We start from the raw sequence: 9544 nt of genomic DNA on the forward strand, positions 1-9544 counted from the left end.
TTTGATTTGTGGCCCATTAGCAAATGAAGGTTCTGTGAGCTTTTCTCTACTTGGAGGAGGCATTTTTTTCCCCCAGTCGCATTCTGAGTGCCTTCCCACCTTCTGGTCCTGTATCTGACAGTGTTTTTCTGCTATTCGTAGAGTTTTCAGTGACTAGCGATTCAGAAGTAGTTTGTCACTCTTTCTTCCTAGTCTGTCTTTGGAAGCTCATCTGAAACCTGTCCACCATAGGTGACCCTGTTGGTTATTTAAAATACTGGAGGCATAGCCCTCAGAATCACAGCAATTCAAACCACCACAGCATGACAGTGGTGGTTGTGTGGTTGCTGTTAAACATGAATCTCCTTGCGCTATGGCCCTTAAGTCCGGCTCCAAGGTGGGATTTCCATCCTCGAATGTCGTGTCAGTCAAGAGGCAGAAGTGCAGCAGGGCTGACAGGGTTGTAATGAGACACTTTGGGCTGCACTTGTGGGTCTCTAAGTTGGTCGAGCCTGCCTCAAAGCCAGGATCCAACGGCTAGACCAGGACGGTGCCCTAGTGTCCGGGGTAAGTAGGACAGCCTGGGTGACCGCTGCAGTGGCAGTGTCCCCCCATCGACCTGATCTCCAGACACCGCTCTCCCCGCCGCTCCGTGGTCTGGGTTTCATTTAACACCTCCACCAGGTCTGCACAATTCTTGCACATCGTTCAGCCGCTGCCCCCTCCATTAGCGCAAATGTGGGAATCTCCCTTAAAAACGCTAGTCTCATACAAAATTTGTCCTTTTGTGATTAACTGGTTTCCCCCAGCAAAATGTCCTCAGGTTCAACCATATTGTGAGGTGCTTCACAGATTCATAAAAAACTCCATTTTTTATGAACTTTTTGAAGCCCTCGAAAATCCTGAGTTAAATCAATAAGATCAGTGCTACATTTCAAAGCAAAAGGAGACATTTTCATCTTCTTAAAGTGATAATGTGAAGCTTAGGAGAGCAAGAAAAAAATGGGAATAACCGAAAAACAGGCACTTTGGGCTCCCCTAGAGGCTTATGAGCCTAATTTAGAAGATATTTTTCTTAAATATTAAGTAACAGTTCTGCTTAATGCTAAGGAAAATAAATGATAACTTTGAATCTGTTCTTACAACCCTTTAGAAGTTGTCACTGGTCTCTAGATAACATCAAGAATACACAAAGCCCCAGACTCAAATCACCTGTGAACTTCCTTGTTTATATTTGACCCACATATTGTAAATAGTATCATGAGCTTCCTCTCCTGAAGCAAATATGGGCTAAATTTCAGCTTTGCTCATGTCCTTTTAAGCATTTCATTCATTTTCCCTCTATTCAACCTTCCTTAATATCACCACCTTAAGCCATGGCCTTTCTCTATTTCTACACAATGTATTTTTTTTTGACGCACTGAATCATAGCAGTGCTGCTTATCTCTTAAGTACGATGTCATAAAGACGTGTCTCGTCATTCTTTCTCTGCTCCTGACCTTATTCCTCTTTCTTCTCTATGTTGTTTACCAGCCCAGAATATCTTATCTTCCACAGACCATGACCATGATTTCTGTTCATCATCGGTGCTCTCTCATTCCCATAATCCTCAAACTAGCCTTTCCTGGCAGCATCATACTTTATGTCTGCATTCTACGGTACTTCCTAGCACAGTGCTTCAAAACTAATAGGCACACAATGAATATTTATTGTTCAAAGAACAAATGAGCAGACTTACTTATCTACACCAACTGAGGAAAACTGTAGGTCACAGAAGCAGAGAAAGCCAATGTGAGGGATGAGTCTTGTTATGCCATCCTGTCAAAGGGTGGAAACTGAGCAGCCTAATCAGGTGCAGTCACTCCTTAGTCCTGAGTATTGATTTTCAGTTTTTTCCTGAGAGCAGGTGCCAACCAACAGTCCTGAGAAGAAATATCATGTGAACATTGACTGCCTAAAGCCATAAGATACCAAAGACAACATTCCTCTATTTCACATTGTTATGAGAGCCTGACCTTTTTTTAAGTTAATGCTTTTTGGTACTTAGCATCCACAGCGGTTGGAAGGGAATGGTTTCCAAACCAAAAAATATACTAAAACATATCAACAAACTTCAATATGTTCCCCAGTCCCCCATCCAAACAAGGCAAAAACCTTGAATTACAGGGTTGTTGTTGTTAAGTGCCATTGAGCCAGTTCTGACTCAGAGCATCCCTGTATAGGGTTTCCAAGGAGTGTCTGGTGTGTGAATCACCAATCTTGTCCAGTGCTGATCCTACAGCACCACACTGGGACACAATTTCGGAGTGGTGCTGTTGTTGGTTGTCTTGTGCCATGGAGTTGGTTTAGACTCATAGTGACCCTATAGAGGGTTTTCAAGGCTGTAAATCTTTACAGGAGCAGAAAGCCTCATCTTTCTCCCATGGAGCAACTGGTTGATTCGAACTGCTGACCTGCCATTAGTAGCTCAGCTCGCAATCCATTACACTACCAGAGCTCCTTAATTGCAGGTTAGTACCTTTACAAATTTTATATTTGGATTTCAAATTAATCATGTCTAAAGTAGAGTATTGTATATGTGACTCCTTTCCAGAAAGCAGACATGACAATCTATCAATTCTGACTTCTCTCGAGTAGGCACCTGCACCAATACGTGTAATAATTCAAATACAAATACACTCTTCTTTCTCTTAAAATGCATGGGCTCTCTTATTTCTTTTCATATCAGTTTTAGGTTGAAATGTTGTGTGATAGGATATGCACTGGACTGCTAACCACAAGATTAGTAGTTCAAACCTACCAGCCATTCTTCAGAACCCTATACAAGGTCACTACAAGTAGGAACTGACTCGAAGGCACTTAAAAACAATAGCAATAACTTTATTAATATCTAGTGTGTTTCTTGATCATCTCTTCAATTATAATTAATTTACACACTCATTTTGCACACAGCTTTGAAATAATTATTAAAGGAAAACATCTTTCTTAAGTCATAGGATATAATTTTATGAATTATCAGTCTCAGCTTTGACAAAACTGAGACAAATGATTCTTGGTTTTGGACGCTGTACTGGGCAGTGTAGAATAACAGTATCCCTGGTCTTTACCAAGTCACTTGAAGTAGCATCCTACCAGCTGTATCAATCAAGAATGCTTCAAGACAGTACCGATTTTCCCTTAATTGAGGACCACTGGAGTAAGGGCATTAAGCTAGAAATATGGGCTATTTTAATGAGCTCTGGTAGCATAGTGGATTACATGCTAGGCTGCTAACTACAAGGTCCGCAGTTTGAAGCCACCAGCCTCTCCCTGGGCTTTCTGGTCCCATTAAGATTCCTAGTGTCAGAAACCCCTATATACGCTCACTATGAGTAGGAAAATCACTTGACTGAACATAGCACACAGCAGTAGCAGCATGGGCTATTCTGAAGCTCTAAAAACAGAATAGAGATTTGAAAAAGACTATGTGTCTATGTAAGTGAAGAACAAAGTCAATATCCATGACTCAGAAGTTACTGAATTCTATTTTTTTCTCTATACTTCTTTAGAGGTGCAAGCCTTAAAGAGATAAAAGCACTTACTATATCTGAGAGGAGTACTGGTGTGGCACTGTGGGATAAAGAACTGGACCACAAGGTCAGTTTGAGTAGCAAGGATGGCACTTCAAATTGACCAGCTCCTCGGACACCCTATACAGGGCCACTGTGAGTAGGAACAATCTTGATGGCATTTAATAACATCAACATATCTGAGAAGATACAGAAATTTTAGATAAACTCTAGTGTGGCACTGTGGGTTAATGTGCTGGACTACAAGGTCAGTTTGAACCACAAGATTGGTGGTTCAAGCTCTCCAGCTGCTCCTTGGAAACCCTATACAGGGTCACTATGTGTTGGAACTGACTCAATGGTACTCAACAACAACAACAACAACAGAGTAATAGAACTTTTGATTCAAGAATATATTTTAAAAAGCATATATTCAATTGCATAAAAATATTTTTTTCATTAACAATGTTCCATTAATTACTGGGAGTGACATATTTTATTGTTGTTGTTAGGTACCTTCGAGCCTATGTGCAGCAGAACAAAATCAGTTCTTTGACATTTCCATGATTGTTGCTGTGTTTGAGCACATTGTTGTAGCAAATATGTCAATCCATCTTGTTGAAGGCCTTCCTCTTTTTCACTGGCCCTGTAATTTACCAAGCATGATGTCCTTCTCTAGGCACTGATTCTTCCTGTCAATATGTCCAAAGTACATGAGATAAAGTCTCACCATCCTCCCTTCCAAGGAGCATTCCGGCTGTACTTCTTCAAAGACAGATTAGTTTGTTCTTCTGGCAGTCCATGGCATAATCCATTTTCTTTGCCAGCACCATAATTCAAATGCATCAATACTTCTTTGGCCTTCCTTTTTTAATGTCCAGATTTTATATGCATAACATGCATAACAATAATGTTGTTAAGTTCTGTTCGGTTGGTTCTGTATCAAGTGGGTTTCCAAGGTTTCTTTTTGGGAAAGAAACCTCATCTTTCTCCCATAAATTTTAAACATTGAACCTTGTGGTTCACAATCCAATCATTAACATACGGACCCACTGTTCTCCTCAAATGCATGTTGTTGTTCATTTCCATCATAGTTCCAACTCTTAGTGACACTATAGGGTATCTGAGGAGTGATAGGTGAGTTTTAACAGCTGAGGTGTGGTTCAAAATGGCCTTGTGGTCCAGTGCTTAGCCTACAGTGCCACACCATGACTCCATATGCATAGTGTTGCTGTTGTTGTCGATAAGTGCCATTGAGTCTGTTCTGACCCTGTGTAGGAGTTTCAAGGATTGGCTGGTAAGTGTGAACCACTGACATTGTGGTTCAAACTGACCTTGTGGTCCAATGCATTATCCCAGAGTAACACAAAAGTACTCCATAGTAGGTGATAGAAAATACCATGACTGAGTTCAAATTCACCTTAGTTATCAAAGTGACATCTTTGCTCTTTAATATTTACAGGAAGTTTTTTTGTAGTAGATTTGTCTAATGCAATATGTTGTTTGATTTCTTGACTGCTACTTCCATGAACATTGCTGATCTATCCAAGTAAAGTGAAATCCTTGAAAATGTCAATAGTATCTCAGATTATCATGAGGTTTTTTGTTTCATTGAGGTGTAATTCATATTGAAGGCTGTAGTCTTGGATCTTCATCAGTAAATACTTCAAATTATCTGTCCTTTCAGCAATCAAGGTTGTGTCATCTGCACATGGTAGGTTGCTAATGAGGCTTTCTCCATTCCTGATATCATGATCTTCATCTAGTTCAGCTTCTCACATTATTTGGTTAGCATACAGATTGAATAAGTATGATGAAATAACACAATCCTGACACACACATTTTCTGTTGTTAAACCACTCAGTATCTCCTTGTGATGTTTGGATGACTGCCTCTTGATCTATGTACAGATCCTGGTTAAACACAATTAAGTGTTCTGGAATTCCCATTCTTTGCAATGTTCTCCATACTTTGCTATAATCTATACAGTAAAATGCCTTTTCATAAACAGTAAAACACAAGTAAACATCTTTTTGGTACCCTGTGCTTTTCAGCCCAAATCAGCCTTACATCAGCCATTATATACCTTGGTGCATGTCCTTTTCTGAATCCTGCTTGAACTTCTGACAACTGCTTGATGATGTGCTACTGCAACCGATTTTGAATTACCATTAGCATAGTTTATTACTTGTCTCAAATCTCTACTTGAATAAGACAATGTGCTATTGATTGTGTGTCTCAGACAATTATTTGTACTATAATACTTTTTAAATTATCTTGTAATAATAATAAAGGCTATGTATTTACACATTCAGCATTTGACCATAAAATATGAGGAACAGTTCATCACCCTTAATCTGTGAGTTCTCCAAATTAAAAAAAAAAAAAAAAATGAGAAAGTCATACATAGAATAAGTAGTAGTTAGTAACAGCTAATTCCCATCGAACTGGTTCTGACTCATAGCAACCTTGCATAGTGTTTCTGAGGAGAGGCTGGTGAGTTTGAATCACTGACCCTGAAATTTAAACCAACCTTGCTTATCTTACAGTGCCATACCAGGTCTCCAAAATAACAGGTTTCACCTAGATTTTAACTTGGATCAGTGGATTCAAAGTTCAGAGTGCATGAATAATATTGTATTCAGAGTGGATGAAAAATATTGCATGAATAAACATATGCAGAAATAAATAAAGTAGAAAAGTAGAAGAAGCACAACACATTATGGAAAGTAATTTGGAAATATGGTATGAGAGAATGCAAAAAAAATGATTACAACTTATAGAAACTTTTATTAAACAAAAATATCAAAATTTGAAAATACTGACATATCCTCCATCTATGCCGAGACATTTCTGAAGGTGTTGCTTTAGCTTTTCTAACTCTTACCAAAGAATTCTGTGTTCTTCCATTTATATACTACATGAAGATGGCAGTTTGAACATACTTGAGGAACTCAAGTTGTATTAATGTAAAATGTTTTTGAGTTTAGGGAGGAAAAACAACTTTGAAGTGGCAGAATTGGAACTTTAGAGTACAGGGTAAGATTTCCCAATGAAATTCTCATAGAAAAGTCCTTGCTATCCTCAGAGAAGGAGCAGGTGCATTGTTGTGATGGAAACAATTCCTTGGTCCTGGCCTTTTTTTCACCAATACAGTATTAAATTTTCTTAAAACTTTTTCATAATTAGCTCCTGTGATTGCCCTCTGTCTTTCAAGAAAAAAAAAAAAATATCAAATTTGCCCTTTTGCATTTCCCAGAAAAGTTACCATCCTTCTGCCCTGTCCTCTCTGTCTATCTGACCCACAGATCTCCTCGGAAACTATTGTTTCAATTAAATCTTATCTTCAAGGAACCCTAACAGACTAAGACAAATGTATTACTGAAAGAATGTGTTTGCAACCATCTATCTATTAGATGTTGTTGTTGTTATGTGCCGTGGAGTCGGTTCCGACTCATAGCGACCCTGTACAGGGTTTCCGAGGCTGTAAATCTTTATGGAAGCAGCAGTCAAGAGATCAGATGACATATTGCATTAGGCAAATCTGCTGCACAGGAACTTTTTAAAGTGTTGAAGAGCAAAGATATCACCTTGAGGACTAAGGTTCGCCTGACCCACGCAATAGTTTTTTCAATAACCTCATATGGATGTGAAAGCTGGACGATAAATAAGGAAGATAGTAGAAGAATTGATGCCTTTGAATTGTGGTGTTCGAGGAGAATACTAAAAGTGTCATTGACTGCCAAAAGGACCAAAAGATCTGTTTTGGAAGAAGTACAACCAGAGTGCTCCTTGGAGGCCAGGATGGCTAAGCTTCGTCTCTCATACTTTGGACATATTGTCAGGAGGGAACAGTCGCTGGAAAAGGATGTCATGCTGGGTAAGATGGAGGGTCAGAGAAAAAGAGGAAGATCCCCAACGAGATGGATCGGCCAAGTGGCATCATTAATGGCATCGAGTGTGGCGGCAGTAGTGAGGTTGGCCCAGGATCGGACATTGTTTCATTCTGCTGTGCATGGGGTCATTATGAGTCGGTTCCAACTCGATGGCACCTGACAACAACAAATCTTTACGGGAGCAGAACGCCTCATCTTTCTCCCGTGGAACAGCTGGTAGTTTCGAACTGCTGACCTTGCGGTTCACAGCCAGATTCGTAACCACTATGCTACCAGAGCTCCTATCTATTAGATGAGACATGTTTAAATACAATTTGTTTCGAATAAACTTGCATGTATGAATTGGAGCCCTAATAACAATATTTTTTGATTTATCCTCAAATGCCATGACAAAACCTGGTAACGTTTCTGCTGATTAACTTTTCTCTGAAGATTTAATCTTTATTATTAAAGTGATGCAAGTTATGCCATCAACACATAAATGGGAAGTGAGGCATGTGGCTGGAAATTAGGCAGAATGATGTCTTATGCCAATTGTCTGAGCCAATCTGTCCATTTTGCATGTGATTGTACTTTGCACAGAATACTGGGCACTCTTTTGAAGGAAGTAGAAAGAGAAAGAAAGGAGGCAAGTCCTTGCCCTTGTAGTACCCAGGGCTCTTTAGAAATTTTCAACCTTGCTTACCACTGGCACTGTTCCATCTACTGATTTTACTTTGATGATTTAACTTCAGACACTCAGAACATCTTGGAAACAATTATAAATGATTAGTTGAAGTGATGGTACATGAAAAGGGCAGATGGCAGAGCAATAATGGTGGTAATTACTGTTTGCATACTTTATATCTGTTTACAATCTATGTCTCATATTTTGTAAAATTTTATGGAGAAGTAAGACAATCACACAAAGCAAAATTCTCTTTACTTTAAACAAGAATGAATAATGTTTGTTTATTGTTTTAAATTTCATAAGGTCTACTTAGCCATATTCTGACTTTCATTACCAAAGGCAATTTTCATTATCTTCAACAAGATGGGCAGGCAAGTATTTAAGAACAGAATGTGTTTCTAAATAATAACCTATGAGCAACTGTAAGAATGATATGCTTTTATTTTATTGTGGTTTTCTGGTTAACATAAACTATAAAGACTAGCTCAGATGGTTTGCACATGGTATTGGAGCCTCAGATAAGTTTATTGGAATCAGTACATTCTGCTTATACAAGTATTTGTTATTCAAATAAATGGACCCTAAAACCCATAAAGATAAGTGCTAAAGTTAATAGCATATTCATCAGTTTAAGCTACCTAAACTATTCCTAAATGTACATTTAACTTTTAACTGTGACATTTGTTTATTTTAGTATTAAGAAATTTATTGTTTTGAAAATATTTGACTACTGTCAGTTATCATTAATTATGTTTAAGCATTTCGCCTCCTTGATGTTCATATCTGTGGACTGTAGAAGATTTCCAGTAACCTTACTATATAGAAATTTAGAAACTTCAGATGCTTGCTGGCTATTACTAATACATTCCAGAAACTTCCCTTTTCCCTACCAGTCATTGCTGTAGTTGTGCTGCCTTATCTAGCTGTACTCATTATACTGAGAAGAGTGACATAAGGAATCAAGATAGAAAAAAGAGAATTGTAGCAAATCAGCAATTGCTTTAGAAAAAATTCTTATCCTGGTTCCAAGATAATAGAATATTTTTACTTGAGTAGACAAATGATGTATTAATTTTTGACTGGTGCTCATTTGATTTAGATTTCATGTAATATACTTTAATATAGGAGAGTGCAGTTGCACTGTACTGCAAACCACAAAGTTTGTGGTTCGAGCCCACCAGCTGCTTCTTGGGAGACAGGTGTGGCTTTCTGCTACCATAAAAATGTAAAAGCCTCAGAATCCCTATACAGGGTCGCTATGAGTTGGAATCATGATGGCACTTAACAACAACAGCAATAGATTTAATAGAAGTTGCATTCAACGTAACAAAGATCCCATCATGTCTATTAGAGAGCTGCTCTTTTACAGGTATACATATGGTGTTGTGAAGTGCCATTGAGTCAGGTCTGACCCATAGCGACCCTGTATAGGGTTTCCAAGGAACAGCTGG

This window comes from Chrysochloris asiatica, unplaced genomic scaffold, assembly GCF_000296735.1.
Source record: "Chrysochloris asiatica unplaced genomic scaffold, ChrAsi1.0 scaffold00185, whole genome shotgun sequence".
NCBI classification, from domain to species: Eukaryota; Metazoa; Chordata; class Mammalia; order Afrosoricida; family Chrysochloridae; genus Chrysochloris; species Chrysochloris asiatica.